The sequence below is a fragment of the Ruditapes philippinarum genome, unplaced genomic scaffold (assembly GCF_026571515.1).
Source record: "Ruditapes philippinarum isolate M1 unplaced genomic scaffold, ASM2657151v2 ctg1919_1_1_1_1, whole genome shotgun sequence".
NCBI classification, from domain to species: Eukaryota; Metazoa; Mollusca; class Bivalvia; order Venerida; family Veneridae; genus Ruditapes; species Ruditapes philippinarum.
In genome coordinates this window covers 93,307-110,478 of record NW_026863336.1, presented here as the reverse complement: position 1 = coordinate 110,478, position 17,172 = coordinate 93,307, and the positions used below count along the sequence as shown (strand labels likewise).

General features: G+C 32.3%; 1 protein-coding gene across 5 annotated transcripts in view; it reads left to right on the top strand.

The window, feature by feature from the left end:
• LOC132721862 (neuronal calcium sensor 2-like) overlaps positions 1 to 17,172 on the top strand; it is a 150,018-nt gene that overhangs the window by 78,698 nt on the left and 54,148 nt on the right. For 4 of the 5 annotated variants that reach the window (XM_060706236.1, XM_060706232.1, XM_060706233.1 and 1 more), the window contains exon 2: positions 13,083 to 13,174. The gene's annotated coding sequence lies outside the window, so the exon portion shown is untranslated. Of the gene's footprint in view, positions 1 to 10,131; positions 10,296 to 13,082; positions 13,175 to 17,172 lie in introns of those variants that run through there. The other variant, XM_060706234.1, reaches the window with a different exon arrangement.

The following is a 17,172-nucleotide window of genomic DNA, read 5'->3' as shown; positions in this document are numbered from 1 at the left end:
AGAGCCGAAAAATGCCATTCTCATCAAAAGATGAGAAACGATTGAATTGATGTTTGGAAGAAAACTGAAAAATCAAAGGAAAATAACAGCGGAAGAAATGTTGTGATGCAATGACTGTTTTATTACGTATTACTGTTAGTAATAATGTCTGTATACAGCAGGTCTTATAGGAATTATAAAAGATCAGTGAGCATGAACCCTAATCTCATATATTAAATAAAGTGGATATTTAGGAAATGTTTTATTTGTTTTTGCAACAATATTGATATTTGATACATTTGATGTTCATTTCCCTTTCCTAATTTGGGTATGTTACGTTGGCATTTTTAATTGTACATATATATTTGTCTTGTTGAATTGAATTAGTTTATTTTTTACATAAATATAGCTGACTACATAGAAGTATTATTCTACAAACTACATTATATTATTTTACAAACTACATTATACTTTTGACAGTAATCTAGTATCTACCAAAAATACTTTTCCTTTGAGATGAGTAGATTCTTGCCCAGTTAATCAATGTCACCTTCTGTCAGGAACTGTCATATGTAATTATTCATACTAATTTATTTATTATACAATAACACACAAAAATTATATGTCTGGAATTTATAACTTCTCATAAGGCTACTTATGGTACATATTAAATGAATCTATTGACTTATTTCTTTTCTTTTTCTATTTAGTTTATACTTATTTATTTTAGTTCAATTGTTTTGGAAGCTATAAGCTTATGGAAACACTCTGAAATCCATTCCTGAAACCAACCAGTACTGAGCAATGAGTGTAAAATTTCTTTCTCTCGAAAACAACGGCTTGCCCCTTACACTGGGTTTGAACCCCTCAGCTAGCAATCTTTAGATTACTAAGTCTGACATGTTAACCACTCAGCCACGGTATGTATGGCATCTGAACTTTGGTGCTGTATGTCAGGACAGACCTGTGTGTCTTTTGTTACTTAAACTATATTAGGTTTGAATCTCTTCAGATGCATTAAATTTGATGAAAAGAAATGCTGTTAAGCAATAGAAAATTTGTGCCAAGTTTGTTTTTATTCCAAGGAGTCTGCTGGTCTCAGAATAGAATTGTTCCAACCTATAATCTCCTCACTTGTAAAGGTAAAACAGAAAACAGAGGCCCTGGATTTTATTAAGGGAGTTGATGATGATAGATGTAAATGTGGATTGAGATTTTATCCTTGTACTGCAAAGCTGAAAGTGATTAGCCTTTGCCACCATTATATAGTCCAGCCATCCTGCGCAGGCCAGCCTGCACATTCATACAGTCTGACCAGGTTCTCAATCTACTGTTAGCTGACTAACTTTTATCTTGATATCTCTGAAATAGGTATCAGACAATTTTAATTGAGGTCCATCTAAGGAATTTAGCAGGTTACACTATCAGTGGTCTAATTCCGGCAAAGGCCCTGTTCAGACTCATTCAATGTTGTTTTTCTAGAAAACCGGCAATTCATTAGAAAATGAGCTGCCAACAGATGGGTAGACACAAGTTACATTGTCTTATAAACAAAAAATTCAAATGTAAGAAATATTTCAATGAAATGGGCATTGAAGAACTCGGAACTCGGGTCCCGTACCGGAACTGGTTACTTGACAGTAATGGGTTAACACTGACAAACCATAATGGTAACCTGTTAGCTGAAGACACCATGTTTCTCCCCATGCACTGAAGCAATGTTCGGTAGTCTGTACATATGTTCTATTTATAGATGATAGTACATCATATTTATGGAAACACTACATTATACTGATATGCACAACAAAACAATGAGAAAGTAATTCATAAATTAATGTATTAATGTCAGCTTTGATAAATGAAGACATGGTCTAGTATAATGATGGAATGTAGGAAACATGTCCGACAACTGTTCATGGTCTGTATTTATCAATGGACCATGATATTACAGCGCTATACCATGCGTTCATGTCAGTTAATGGCGTTGAGTCTTGGTGTTGCGGTTGAATTCTTGAATTCAATAAAAATTATATTTGCTGCTCTTGGGTGATAACTTGTCATTGTTTAATGTAACAAGAGTATCTCATTCTAGAGCAAATTTACCTAATGAAGATTTTTGGCTTTTGAGTTGAAACGTGTTTTTTATTACATTTTTAAATAAAAACTGGATTTGGTTTCTATATTCAGTACTAACATTTTTCTACTGCAGAAAATTCTAGTAAGCAAAACGAGTGATGAACTAATATTAATGATATTTGTATGTAGAATACATAAAGGATTGAACCCGCAAAGACCCCCCAGACCACTATAGACTTTGAAAGTACTTAAAATTATTTCTTTATAAAGAATGCATTATTATTATTACATCATAAATCAATGTTTATATTGATTATAGAATTGTTGCTGTTTCATTAGGCATTTAAGCAAAAAATCAAAAAGAAAAACAAAAAAGAAAAACATTCAGGGAACAGTTTTATTTATATTACAGTCACTTTCATAAATTGAAATACAATATGCATGGCTAGATGCATGTGAGCCAACATCTTAAGAAATGAATGCTGAATTTTTTTGCCTATAAATACTGGTTTCTTTGACATTAATTGTCATATATTCTATAAGAACAATTTAACATTGAAGAAATTGGAAACCTTTGGTATTTCACTTGCAGACTTGTTGGTGTACAGTTTTTATTGAGAGATTTTTGACCATTTTTCATTTTCATTAGTTCTACCCAGAAATTATTAGATTAGCCTTTTCACTAGTTTAGAGCCATGCCAGTCTGCACATTCTTGCAGTCGGACCAGGCTCCCCGCTGTCTGCTGAGTAACTTTAAATTTTCATCTCGATATCCCCATTTTTGATAATGGACAGGTCCAAAAATGGAAGCCGGATGAGACCATTTAAGGAAATCAGGAGGTTATAGCATAAAGTAAACAAGTTAACAATATTGATATTGATTGAGTGCTATTCTGTCAATTCCCTTGTCTATGGTAGCATGATTATATTTCCGAGTGTACACAATTCATGAGAATATTGTCAATTTGTTATTATCATTACTGTATAAATATGAATTGCAATTTTACAATGGATGCCGAGGTGAAATATAAAGAGCGAAATATAAAGAGCGCTAGTTTGCAGACGGGTACTATCATTTCATATTGATCATCTTTTTACTTGTTCGAAAAAAATTTGCTGGAACTTTTTACTTATTATTGACTGGTGAATGTATTATATTCATAATGTGTCACTTTTTATGCCAGGTTTGGACAGTTTATCCAAACAAATATAAATTATACAAATAATATCATATCTACTACTGATAAATAGTAATCTGTTGTTGTATATTTTTAGTCCGTCCGCTTAGTTCAATAGGTAAAGTAATGGATTAGTTATCCAAGGGTAGCTAGTTCAATCCTCAAGCAAAGCGTAATTTCTCTGTGACAATTGATCGCAGACATTGGGCGTAACGGTCACTTGCTTCTTGGGCTGATTCAAAAATCATGCAGGATAAGTAAGTCGGTCACTTGTGGAGAAGGGGCGTCTGTGGTCGAGTGGTTAAGGTCGTTGACTTCAAACCACTTGCGCCCCAACGCTGTGGGTTCGAATCTCGCCAGGGACTTTGGATTCTTTCATGTGAGGAAGCTATCCAGCGAGCTTACAGAACGTCTTTGGTTCTGCTCAGGTGCCCGTTTGTGCCTGAAATAATGCACGGAAGGGGACCTGAGGTCTTCCTCCACCAGTAAAGCTGGAACGTCGCCAAATGACTTATACTGTGTCCGTGTGACGTAAAACCCAATAAAACAAACAAACTTGTGGAGAAATAGGTAATTACTGGTTAGCTTTCCACAGAAAGCCGGTAATGTGGATTGACCACCAAGCTACGACCAAAAATGTTTTAAAATTGGCGTAAAATACAGACAAGTAAATTTGGTTGTATTGAGGCTGCAAATATCTATATGGCAATTTTTACTGTATACTGGCATTTTGATTTGCCATTTATAATTCTTTTGTAATTCCTGACATATGCAGCTTCAATTTAAACCACTTGCCTCTCACCGCTGTAGGTTTGAGCCCCTCAAGCGTCCTCCCATACTCTTCATGTGAGAAAGCTGTCCAGCTATCTAACATAATGTCTGTCACTGTGGTTCTACTCAGATGCCTGTTTGTACCTGAAATAATGTACAGATGGGCACCTGAGGTATTCCTCCACCAGTAATTTAGCTTGAATGTCGCTGGAATATGACCTATACTATGTTGGTGTGACAATTTTAAAACAAAACTAAAAAAAAAATTGCCATTTATTATCATTTTATAATCCCTGAAATATGCAGCATCAAATAGAAAATATATGTGAATTTAGTGGTTTTTTAGGGGATGAATTATTTTGTGAACAAAAATTAGAATTTCACCACATCAAGACTGGTTTTACAGGTTTTTCTTCTCTACATGTATATATAAGATTTGAACTTGTATAGGTTATAAGTTGCTGCGCTATTTTATTTTGTTGAAGGCGAACATTAACATGAGGTAATTACAGGTTGAAGACAAATTAAAACTGTGTGTTGAGTTTATGCGAGAGTTTACGCGACTGGACATTATTTTAATTTATATACAAGTAAAAGAACTTAACGAATTTTGCTAATTACTGATCATCACATTAAAAGGATTAGAAGTGTATATAAAATTGGAGTAATTGTATTTTCTTTAAACTGAAATAATTGATTGTAGTTTTGCTTTAAACTGTAAACTGTTTTAAAGGTGTTTAACCAAATAATGCTTAATATGATTTCAATTTATTTTTAAACTGTTAAAGGAGTTTAACCAAATAATGCTTATGATTTGAATTCATAATTATTTTTCCTTCTCTAAAATTAAGGTAAATTTTGTGCACTTTTCATAATTTCTTGGTTTGCACACTAATGTGGCTCTCTGTCATGCTGGGATTTTATTTACAGTTTTGACATTCAAAGGGAACAAAATGTTATATATATTCTAAACTATATACATATAGATATTTTCTGTGTTTTATTTCCAAAGGAAAATAGAAAGAAAATATATATTCAATGTAATATAAGTGAGAAAGAGCTCTAAATTGTTCAGGGTCAGTACCAAAACATAAAAAAAATTTATACCTTGAATGTATGACATTTGTTGAAGTTTTTCTACATTTAAATGAGTGATTTACTTAGTGAAAAAAGTTCATGTAATACCCATATGAATTATTTCCTAGGTAGTAAAATTGGCAGCATTACATTTTGAGGCAGTGTGTTTGATTGAAATGATCCAGATAATTGTAGATATATCATAGGGAAATGTTTTTCCTGGCATTTTATTGGTGTTCTATTAAATTACTGGCTTTAAAATATCTTGTAAATCTGTGTTGTTAGGGAGTTGAGACATGATTTTGTTTAATTTTATTTTCGTTTTTTTTTGTCCAGGAGCTTCCGTGGAGATTTTATAATGAGGATTAAAAGATTAAAATTGCATATCTGTTTGGTTTAAAATTTTTGATTTAAATTGTGTTTCTAAGTTTCCAGAAAGATTAGCGCAGATTAAAAGAAAAAACAGTGAAGGATAATTTGGTTAAGTTCTAAATCTCTATTTTGTGGATAGTTCCCTTGAGAATTATATGGAATAAACATTAACATGATGTGATTTAATTTGAAGTTCATTTGACTCAGTAAAAAGAAAAATATTTGAATACAAAAGGAGATAAAGTATGTATTTTTAATTTGAATTATTTTTAGAATGACACATGTAAAGCATAATTTTGAAGACGATTAAAAAAATTCGATTTGTACAGGTTTATTGTTTTGTAATTATCAAATTATTTATTTAAACAAACTTTTACAGTTACAGCTTCAAAAAATAAGCACAAAAAGTTGACAAATCTTTTGTGACACAGGTAGAGCACCGTGATGCTATAATGATAAAAGTTTGTTTGTACCGGATAGGGGGTGGGGATTGGCTTTGAAAAACCCACATTTGCTGAGTTAAGGATAGCATCTATTTCAGAATAAATATGTTGAGCAATATCCTCTAATGAGTGTAGGTTCCATACTGAATTTATTGAACGAGTTGAATAGATTATATTTATATGCGCGCCTCTGGCCAGCAAAATTTTATTTTATTCAACGAGTTCTGTAAATTCAGTAATGAACTTGCACGTATATAATATTCTATTTATCACTTACCCAAAATAAATGCTGAAGAATCATTGTTCATTGGCATGACTATAGTATAACGCTTACATTTTCCTCATCACCACACTGTTTGTATAACACAAATGACGTCACAGCAAAATATATGCACGGCCGTGCAATACCATTTTTACAGAGTCCCAAAATCGGCACGGGTATGTGATAAAAATGAATGCAAGGGAAGTGCTGTCGGGCATTATCTTTAATAAAAATGGCCTCATGAATTTGGTTGAATCACTAAAACATATTGCAGCCACTGATTGTTGGAATGGCTTCTAATTAGTTAATCACTCAAAACACTTTATCTTAAACACTTTGTTGATGATCTTTTAATTAGTTACATATTATCAGTTGCTACACATTTCAAAGCAATTTCTAAATATTTGTTCCGATAAGAGTTGTTTCAAATATCATTGCCACTGAACCTCTGATTGGTTGTTAATTGGCAATTTACTCCATGGTGCAAAGTGGTTGCAAAACGGAAACATAATTTGCGAAAGAAAAAAAAAAGCAACAAAAATGTGAGAAGTCTGCAATAGTGATTAAGATGAGCAAAAACCTTTAAGCTTCAATAGTTTGTATCTATTAACCAGTATGATATAGCAAACTAAACCAGGTTGTCTGCAGTCAATAATTCTATTCAGATTCTACTGACTGTTAAAAGTCCTTCCATAACTTTTTTTTTCTTATAAATATTTGATTTTGAAGAATGTTCTTTGTCTGCATGCTTTGGTAGTGTACAGTTTTATTGATTTGGCTCAGAGTGGCTTACTGCCATGATCCGTAGGGTAAATTACCATCACCACCACCAGTTGTGCTTTGGTGACAAAAATATGTTACAGGTCTCAAATCAATGGGTTCAAATCCTAGGTTAATTATGCTGGCCAGTCTGGCTCTTTATTGGTGGTAATCCCTTTCTGTTTTTAGCAGGGTCAAGGTTAATATAACAATGGTTAGTTGTTGTTTTTGTTATATTTATACTTGGCGCCCGAATTAACTATATGTCGACAACCATTTCGTTCTCCTGATTGTAGCCACATTCAGGACATCTTCTTCAAATTATATTTGTTTGTCGATGGTAATGAATTTTGACAATACTTTCAAGGTCATCAATGTTTTATAACAATGACCCTACCATAACCCCGCCCACCTGAGTTATTCCCGTCAGGTCAACCAATCTTCCCTGACACTTAAGATGACTTGACCTTGACCTGCTTTGTGCCTTTTCTGCAACTTGCATGCCTCGGGAGAGATTTGGAAAAGGATGGCAATAGCTTCTGTGAAGAGGCTTAACACTGGATTAAATATACAGAAAGAAACTTCAAATTGGCCCCCTTCTTGTTAATCATGGAACCAAATCCATATGTGATTAATGATCACCTATGGATTACCGTTTGGTATTCTTTTTAACAACACAATACAATGCAATACTTTATTTCATTTTAAGGCCAGTCCAGCCCATGCAAAAACATATAGCAAAGTCTTGCTGATATTCAATAAAAATGAAAAACATGTTTAGACAGAGGTGTTTTACCATGTGTTACCTCAATTAGTGAAAATGTGAAACAGGTAAACAGTATGTGTTATTTCACATTTAAATTGTTTATTAACAAGAATCAATTAATACCTGACAGATGTGGAACTTTGGTACCCGGCATATGTCAGCATGGTACCCGGAATGTGTCAGCTCACAAGATGATTTTATCTGGAAACAGGTTTTTACCATAAAGCAGTATGAAATTTCTTTTTGAAGTTTATTAAAATAATTCTTTCATAATCTTTGTATTTCTTTATAATAATGTCAGAGGTTTGCAGAGCTAGATATTGCTTCAAAAAGAAATTTCAGTATTTAAGAACTCATAAATTTATATCATAGTATTACAAAGGTTTTAATGAGACGTAATTGCTTTTGGAAGCGCATGTTAAATTATAAATTAAGCACAGTTAGGTATTGATTACCACAGAGTATTTTAGAGAAAATTTTAGGTACAGTGCTAGATAGTTACATATCTTCTTTTTTTTTTGAAATTGATAACTTGATTCTGGTCTGAGGATCTGGAAGATAAGTGTGGCAGAAGTAAATCTGTTTTAATACAGGCTTTTGGAAGTTATTTATGAGTTTCAAATTACTTTAAGATAAAATATACACATTGAAGCAGCAAAAACAGATTTTCTAGACACTAGATAGAAACAAAACATTTCTAATGCAAGTTACAAATTAAGTGCGAAGTCCGGGAAATAACTGGGAGGAGTTGTGAAAGGCAGAAATTAGTGGTTATTAATTTCATTTGCATGACTGTCATTATGAATTGTATTTAGAGATCAATCTGGGTCATGGAGGTCATCTGGGTCATGGAGGTCATCTGGGTCATGGAGTATATCTAGGTCATGGAGTACATCTGGGTCATGGAGTACATCTGGGTCATGGAGTATATCTAGGTCATGGAGATCATCTTTGTCGGTCATGGAAATCATCTGGGTTATGGAGGTTAATTTTGTCATGGAAGTTACCTAGGTCATGGAAATCATCTGGTCTGAAGTCCCTTCACCAAAATGTTCACATCAGTCTGTCATAATTGTAATCCATAGTTGATACTGAAATATGCAAGATGACCAAAATAGAATATGGAGGAAACAATGCCCTCCCATATGTCTATAGAATATGGAGAAAACAATGTCCTCCCTTATGTCTGGGTGTTGATATTGGAAGAAATTTTGGAAAAATAGCTATGGGTGGTTTTAGCTGAGGTCATTCTTAAAACTGTCCCAGTAATATGAAAATTTACCATCTGTTTTATATAGTATAGGAAGAACCCCCATCCCTTGCTCTCTATGTTTGGACATGTCCAAATTTCAATATGGGCAAAACCATTCATCACATTTTGGGAGAATTTTATTCACTACCTGCTGAGTAACAAACAGTGCATAATTTATGATCTGAAGACATGGATTTTGATCTCTACTGGTCCAATGGTTAGAATTTGTTATCACGAGCTTGCTGTACACCTTGGCAGAAACCTAAACCTTTGGTCAGGAAATACACCAAGATGCGGCTGAAACTTAAAGAGAATATTGTTTTTCTGCAGGAAAATTTTTTTTTTTTAAAATATAAGATTTAAGCAATTTTTAGGGCTTTGAACTCAGAATATTTAAATTTTAAAGAAAATTTTAATTTAAATTTTTTATTTGATCATTTTGAATGACAATAATTATGTCAAAATGTTTCCTTTAAAAAAGATATTGTCAAATTTTCTTCTGAAAAAAAAAGATATTGTCAGAATAAATGATGTCATTGTATATTTTGATATTACTTTAGGGACTGTGGTAAAACAATTTACGAAAGAAATTGACATTGAAAGAAAAACAGTTGCAATACTAGGCAAATTTTAATATTTTATATCTCTCATGGCATTGCTTTCCATAAACCCTGGAGAAAAATGTGTAATAATTTCATTTCTACATTTTTCTGATCTTTTTCAAAATAAATTTGATAAAATGTCAAATTAGGTAAAGGATTTTTTAAGGATTCCAAAAAGAAGAAAAAAAGAAAACTTGCAGTCATAAAGTAACAAGTATATTTTTGAACAACAGAATGTTTTTATTAAAGAAACCATAATAATAATAATAGTAAGATACTCCGGTGTCAATAACAAGTATTTTGTTGTCGTTGATGTTGTTTTTTATAAATAAATTATATCATTTTTAGATTTACAGTTGTTAAAATATATTTTAATGATGATTTTGTTTTAAGATAATATATAAATTTAAGTTGGCAATCCTATGAAGTTGAATTAGTTTATAACTTTGCGGTTTAACAGGTATTTCATAACAGTTGGTGCAGTTATCTTCTGCATTTTATATGCTTGAAATATCACCATTGTGCCTCATTTAGATAAAATGCACGTTTTATGATAAAAATCGGAAAAGTGTTAAATGATTCAATAGGTTTTCCTCAAGTACGAATTATTGTCCAGCTATCCAAGAATAATCTTAAATCACAAAAAGATTTTATTTTAAATGGATTTTTTTTTATGACATTAAATAACCGGATTTAAATAATTCAAATCTAATATACAGAAGTTCTTTTGTGTTAAACAGGATATATTTAATTCTCAGGTAAGTCCATATTTCTATGTTTTAGTTACCTGGGTAACGTGTCGTTTGGTCATATCCTGGCTGTAGGTCCACCGGAACGGCTTTCCTGGATAGTTCTCCAGTAATTACCAATTTCTCTGAAAGTGTTAGTTGATATGGTGTTGACATTGTCTAGCTCTATATTTATCAATAATTGTCCTCTGCCAGTTAGAATTTAGGATTATCATGAAATTAGTGACCACCAGCTTGGTGTACATACATTTGAAAAATTTACCTGAACCTTGATAAGCAAAAATAGTATTATGCCCATCATCATAGGAACCATTGAAATCAATAGGAGATGTGCATATCCTCCGAATGTCCTGGTTGGACCATTCAACACTTAGTAAAAATATGGCCCCTGATTAGTTTTGCAGTAAGAATATGGTGAAACCTTTATTTCTGCACTATTTCTCGGCTACTGCATCTTGGATCAAACTTGGAAACCATATGAGCATATGTTCCATTCAGACCATTTAAAACAGAGTTATGGCCCCTGAATAGATCAGATTGTTGTTGTTTGCTGGAAATTTGTTACTATTGGCTGTAACTTTGTTATCAATAAATTGATTGTCGTTGTACTTGGTTATAACAACACTTGGAAGAGCACCTGTAAGGAGTTTAGAGTTGAATCTTACCTTGATCCTTTTACTGATCTTGACCTTAAAGGTCAAATTATTGAATTTTGCTTATTTTTAATTGGCTTTAATTTTGTAAACCAGATTTGATAAATGCTTGGACAAAACAACACTTTACTAAAATGATATGTTGAATAATTTGTGACAACCTTGAAATGACCTTGACCTTAAAATTATGGAATTTTGATAAAATTGCCATAACTTTGTCATAAATAGACAGATTTGATTTATGCTTGGATACCAAAACAATACTCCCTCCCATTTCTATTGATGGCGGATTACTAAAATAACTCAACTTGTTGGTTTTTCTCTCAAGTGTTGTTTTTGTCCATCCATCAGTCTGAATTTTATTTCCATGATATTCTCTGCAACTACTGACTGGATTTCAATGAAACTTTGTAGGAACATTAAATACGCTTCCAATTTACAGGTCATGGTCGGACCGTTCTGTTCAAGAGTTATGTCCCCTAATTAGTTATAAAGAATGTATTGAGAGAAACATTAATTTTGTTTCAGCTCTCAATTTTTCGGCAACTGCTAACAGGATTTTAGATTTAAACATAACATTATTGGAACTATCAATTGCTTGATTTCACCTCGAGCCAACTTCTATAAAATATCACTTCATTTTACTTCAAGTTGACTGATACTTATTTTTCAACTCAGAAAAGCAATTTTTTACTTTCCTCTTTTAGAATGAGACTTGTTACAGTTGTCTGAAAACTTGAAGAATTTTTTGTAGGAAAGAATTGTTTGTAATCATTTAGAGCTTTTTCTTATTGACTTGATTTTTCAGGAAGCCAATTTAAGTTGCAATTTGTCAATTTCAGCAATACTGAACATTAAAATTGAGATTTACTTCATAATATATATGTCACAAATAAAAGAAAGAAAGTTATAAAAGAAAGGTTTTTTTATTTATAATAATTGTTTAGTCACTAGAAAAAGAAAGAAAGATTTCTTTGATTATAGATAGTCAGAAAGAAAGAAAGAAAGAAAGATAGATATAAAGAAAGAAAGAAAGATTTATTTAATTATAATTATGTAGTCATAAGTAATGGAAGGAAGGAAGGAAGGAATTTTATTTTAATATTCTCGTTCTTTGTGTTTTCAAATTAATCATTTTCCTTAGTAAGGCTTGACAAATTCAATTTCATGAATATTTCACATTTTGTAATTTTCATCATTATCTCTAAAGCAAGTCTGGTTCTATGCTTTTATTTGTAAAATAGTGATAATATCAAATCATCTTGGGACACAGTCTCCATTCTGTGAAATGAAGAGATAAAAGAGCGTATGAATACAAGATTAGTATTGATGAATAAAGAATAAAGCTGTAAAAGAAAACGGTTTTATTCCGTTGTGTGTACAGTTAGTTGATACTGTCATTATAATTGACAATCTTACGCTGTCGTGTGTGTATTTTTACGACGTAGAGACACTGGTAAATAAAGCTGCCTGTGAAGAAAACTTGGCTCAAGACGTAAACATTATGTTGCAATGTAGCTTGGTTTTAAAAGCGTTTGGCACCTATAGTAATAATTGGAGCTATGATTTGCAAGTTTGAAGTCCTTGTCACATTTTTTTAGTTTTTGTGTGACATCATTATGTATAAGATTTCAAGTCATTCTAATGATTTGGGAATCGTATAATAAAAACATGAAGTGAAAGGTCAATCTTGTAAAATGTTGGCCACATCTATGATGGTGATCGAGGGGTTAGAGTCGGTGACTTCTAATCCAGTTACCTGTCTGGTGTGGGTTCGATCCCCTGGAGATGCTTTGGTAGTTTAGCATGGAGGAAGGTAGTCTAGTACTGGTGTAACTGTCCAGGAACAATGGTTAGGAAACTACCCGCCTATATGACTGAAATACTGTTGGGAAAAGGCGTAAAATGAAACAAACAACAAACATGATGGTGATATTGTTCTTTCCTTCACCACAAATTTAACTTTACCTGTGCCAGGACAATATGGGTTATGTAATGACTTAATAATTTACTCTCGTGTGAAGTTCTCAAGATTTGTATAATCTTTAGAATAAATCTGTTTAATATTTAAATTCTTTTTAGCATTTTGATGTTTATAAAAGGCATAATGTGGTAAATGACTTGCTTTTTTTTATTCTTTCAGAATAGACGTAAGGATCTAAGATATACATGCTGTGGATGTCTTACTTTACACAAGACAATATTTTGTGACGTTGATAACCACTAGTAGTCTAGGTATGTCATTTCTTTTAACTAGTTTTTACTTTTTTACTATCTATTATTTGTAGATGATTTTGTGAAATTGTTTGAAGGAAAGTATGAAATGTTTGTTCCTTGCATAGCTATGGGTGACGTACCTGATCCATTCCCCCGTCAGTTTGTGAGAATGGGCCAAACTTCCTACAACTTTCACAGTCATCGATTTGAAGACATGTTAATTTTTACATCTTTTTGTCTGTCGTTGAACTGCTAATAAAAAATCTACATCTACCATCCATTTGCAGCTCAATCATTGGTCCATTTTAAATCAGTGTGATTCGAATGAGCCAATGAGATGCTTATGTTTGCAACAGATCCTGAATGATGAATTGTGACAAATAAATGAATTGAAATAATTCTTACAGGACATTTTATTTAATTTATTTTGTACTGCCAGTTGTTTATTAATTCTTAAGTTGTGTTTCAGATGTCAGTAGTTTTATAGAAGTTGTTGAAAAGCTTTATTTGACCCAGATTAGGTATATCTCATATATACCGTGATAGGTCATATAGTGTGAACATTAACATAGCCTTCTTGCTAAGTAGGCTGTCCATTATATGTCAAAGAAATGCCAGAATGGTGAAAAATCAGCATAGTCGGTTAAGGAATAGAATTGTTTGTTAGTAACTGGGAACTACTTTTAGATTGTTCCAGACTGTGAATATACATAACTTTTGTAAATGTCATAAAAATTACAGTCAAACCTGTTTTAAAGACCACCTCCAAGTAAAGACCACCCAGTAATTAAAATTCACTCTGACAAACCTGTATTGATAAAAACACAAAGGTCTTCCTCCACCAGTAAAGCTGGAACGTCGCCATATGACCTATACTGTGTCAGTGTGACGTAAAACCCAATCCAACAAACAAACATAAAAATACAACAGAGTAATCTCCAAATAAAGACTACTTGTTTATAAAATCCATCTCTCTTTTAGATGGCCTTTATGCACAGTTGTGACTGTAGTTAAAATTAGAAAATATTGAACTATGTTTAACAAGTGGTAAGTCTGATGGTAGAGTTCGAATAATAAAATGTCTTATACAATTGACCAAATAAGCTAAGAATTTTATACATTTGTATATGTGTGTTGGTGGGTGACTGGGTATGTGTGGAGATGGAGATACAGCCCTTGTATTGATAAGAAATGTCTAATTTAGCTGAAATATTATTTGCAACCATATTTATTACCAATCATAACATCTCTACACGAAAGCTTAGAAAACCTCTATAGAAATATGGATCATTTATGATTCAGTGTTTCGTGACATATTAATGTTTCATTGACACAAGATATTTGATAAAATATTCCAACATGCTCAAAACCTTTCATTAAATATTCCATAATCAGATACGGGGAGAAAGTAATTTCCTAACAGAATCCAGTTTAGATAACAAATAACGTGTTGTGTTTTTTTTATGCCAGAATAAAAAGAATTCTGTTACTTTGTTTTTGTTACAATAGGACAAAACGGAAGTTTGTTGATAAAAATCTAGGTAGGGACCATCTGTTTGTCAAACAAAAATGGTATAAATTTAGAGCGGTTTAATTTTTATTCAAAGTTTTTGTTAGAATTTGTTTATTTTTGGTATGTCCTCGGAATTTGTTTATCTTTTGTATGTCCTCAACTATGTGAGAAATCAATAAGGCATGATGCAAGTTTTGGTGTAACACAAATAATGCATCTTAATCAATTCATATAAGAAAGTTCTTGGAAAAATGTCCCGTTTGCTGCAAATTTGAATTTGAAAGTCAATGTCATAACATGTAGGTGTTAAGGTTAAATCTATCTTTGCAGACAATGACGGACAAAACAGATAGAGTGTCATGAAAACTACATCAAAAATTATACTACAAAAAGTGCCGATATTTTTTTTTATTTTTGTGGGATTTATAAATACATATATCAGTTAACAGATTTACAGGGTCATCTCAGCAGTTATCTGGTTACTAGGTCTGTAGACAAGACCAATTTTTTAAGAGAATCCTTGAGACATTAAGTCTTAAATCATTTACGACCCATATTCTAATATCAGTAGATCTTCCTGTACACCATGTCTTGTATTTCCAGAAAATTTGTTCGGTTCTTATATTATTGGATTGCAAAGGCAAAGTTATCTCAATGAAATTGTTTTAAAATCTGTGCAAACTGTTTTTTTCTTGTTTAAAGTGACATCCTAAAAGCTTAAAAGTCTGTATGAAACCAAAGCCGTTTTTTGCGTGTTATGATTTGTGGGAAGGCGATGTTTAGAGGAGACAGAAAGATGTTTAAGATACTTGATCGTTGTGAGTTACGACACCTCCAGTTGTCTCCGACACTATCCTAGTACTGCTGTGAGGTATGAAGACGCTAAATTGTGAAGAATGTTAGAAAACAAATGGTTGTTGCCGTTGAAATAAGACAAGAGATTCGAGAATTTTTTTAGCGTTTTTCTCCATTTTTTTCTTCAGCTCTGTATGAACTTTTTTCATAACATTTACTTGTCATCTATGGCCTCAGTCATACTTCTTTGGTGACATTTTCTCATGACAGTCTTACAGTTTTGTTTATTTCTACATATAGTCAAACCTGTGAACAAAAGCCATCTACAGAAGGGACTGAACATGACCTTTGTGTACAAGTGGTCTATATTTGGGGGTTTCTCTGTATTATTATTTCAATCAATAAATATTTGTTAAAGAGTGGCCCTTCTTTTCAGGGTGATCTTTATTTGGAGGTGGTCTTCAACACGGGTTTTAATGTATTTTGTTTTCCTTTAGCCATAATTATGTCTTGCCAACTTTTAAATGTCAGCTTATGTCCGGATTCAGATGATTTATTTTCTTGTCGTTGCACTCTTGTTGCAGCAGGTGCATTATGGGAAATACAAAATTTTTCTCGTCTGCTTCACAAACAAATAACATAGGGTGAAGACATTGTTATACCCATGTTTATTATGTGTGATTCATTTCTGAATCGAAATGAAAGTGCAATTTCTGCAGAGGATGCCATTAAAAGATAGTTCAAGGCAAATCCAAAGACATTTTTCATTAAATGTAGATTTTGCACAAGACATTTGTAACACTAGCTTTACTCTAGTTCTGGCTAAGTGGCATTTTGACATTTTTGATTTTCATCTGATTTTAGATCAGAACCGTTATGAAATCTAACCAGAATAACATAACATGTTGATATAATTTTATTTTTCATTTGCAAATACCCTTTCCTTCATTAATTCTTGTGCATTATTGGATAAAACAATTGTTTTAATATTGTTCTATACCATTTAAATTATCAAAATATTAGTAATGTCAATAAAATTGCCTATTTAACTGCTAAATATCAATTATACCAACGTAACGACTTGCCATGACATTAAGTTAAGAAGCTTAGAATAATGCGGTAGCGGATTTACTGTTGCTCCCCAAGTCCAAGCTAGGTCCAAGTAATCCTAGGGCTGATAAGAAGGTGATGATGATGTTACAAAAGACTAATGCATAACTAAAATCTTGACAGTTGACCTCTGTTGCAATATTTGTTATAGAATCATTAAATAAATCACAATCTGTTAAGGTTGTAGCTGGGAGTTTGGTTCTTGCTTAGGGTTGTTATATTTTGGAAACTGTTCTGCCAGGTCAAAAGAATTTTTGGTTCTACTCTGGTTACCTGTTAATGAAGCTCAATGAATTGAGGGGAATCTTCTAATAATTTATCTATATCATTGAAGTTACTTCAATGCCAGATACAGGTTTGTTGTTAATTTACCTTCAATGTAGATTATTTTCTAACCCTCCAGCAAATTAAATTTTTTGCTATGAATACAGACCTAGTTGATTTGACCACCTGCAGGCATTTTTATTTTAAATGTTACCTAATAGTTACAACATAATCTTATAATATCTACACAAAATAAAGCTTTACATTTAGAAGCTGAGAAACTTAATTGCAATATTTCATAATGATATGAAAAGGGGGCATTTTGATTGTCAAG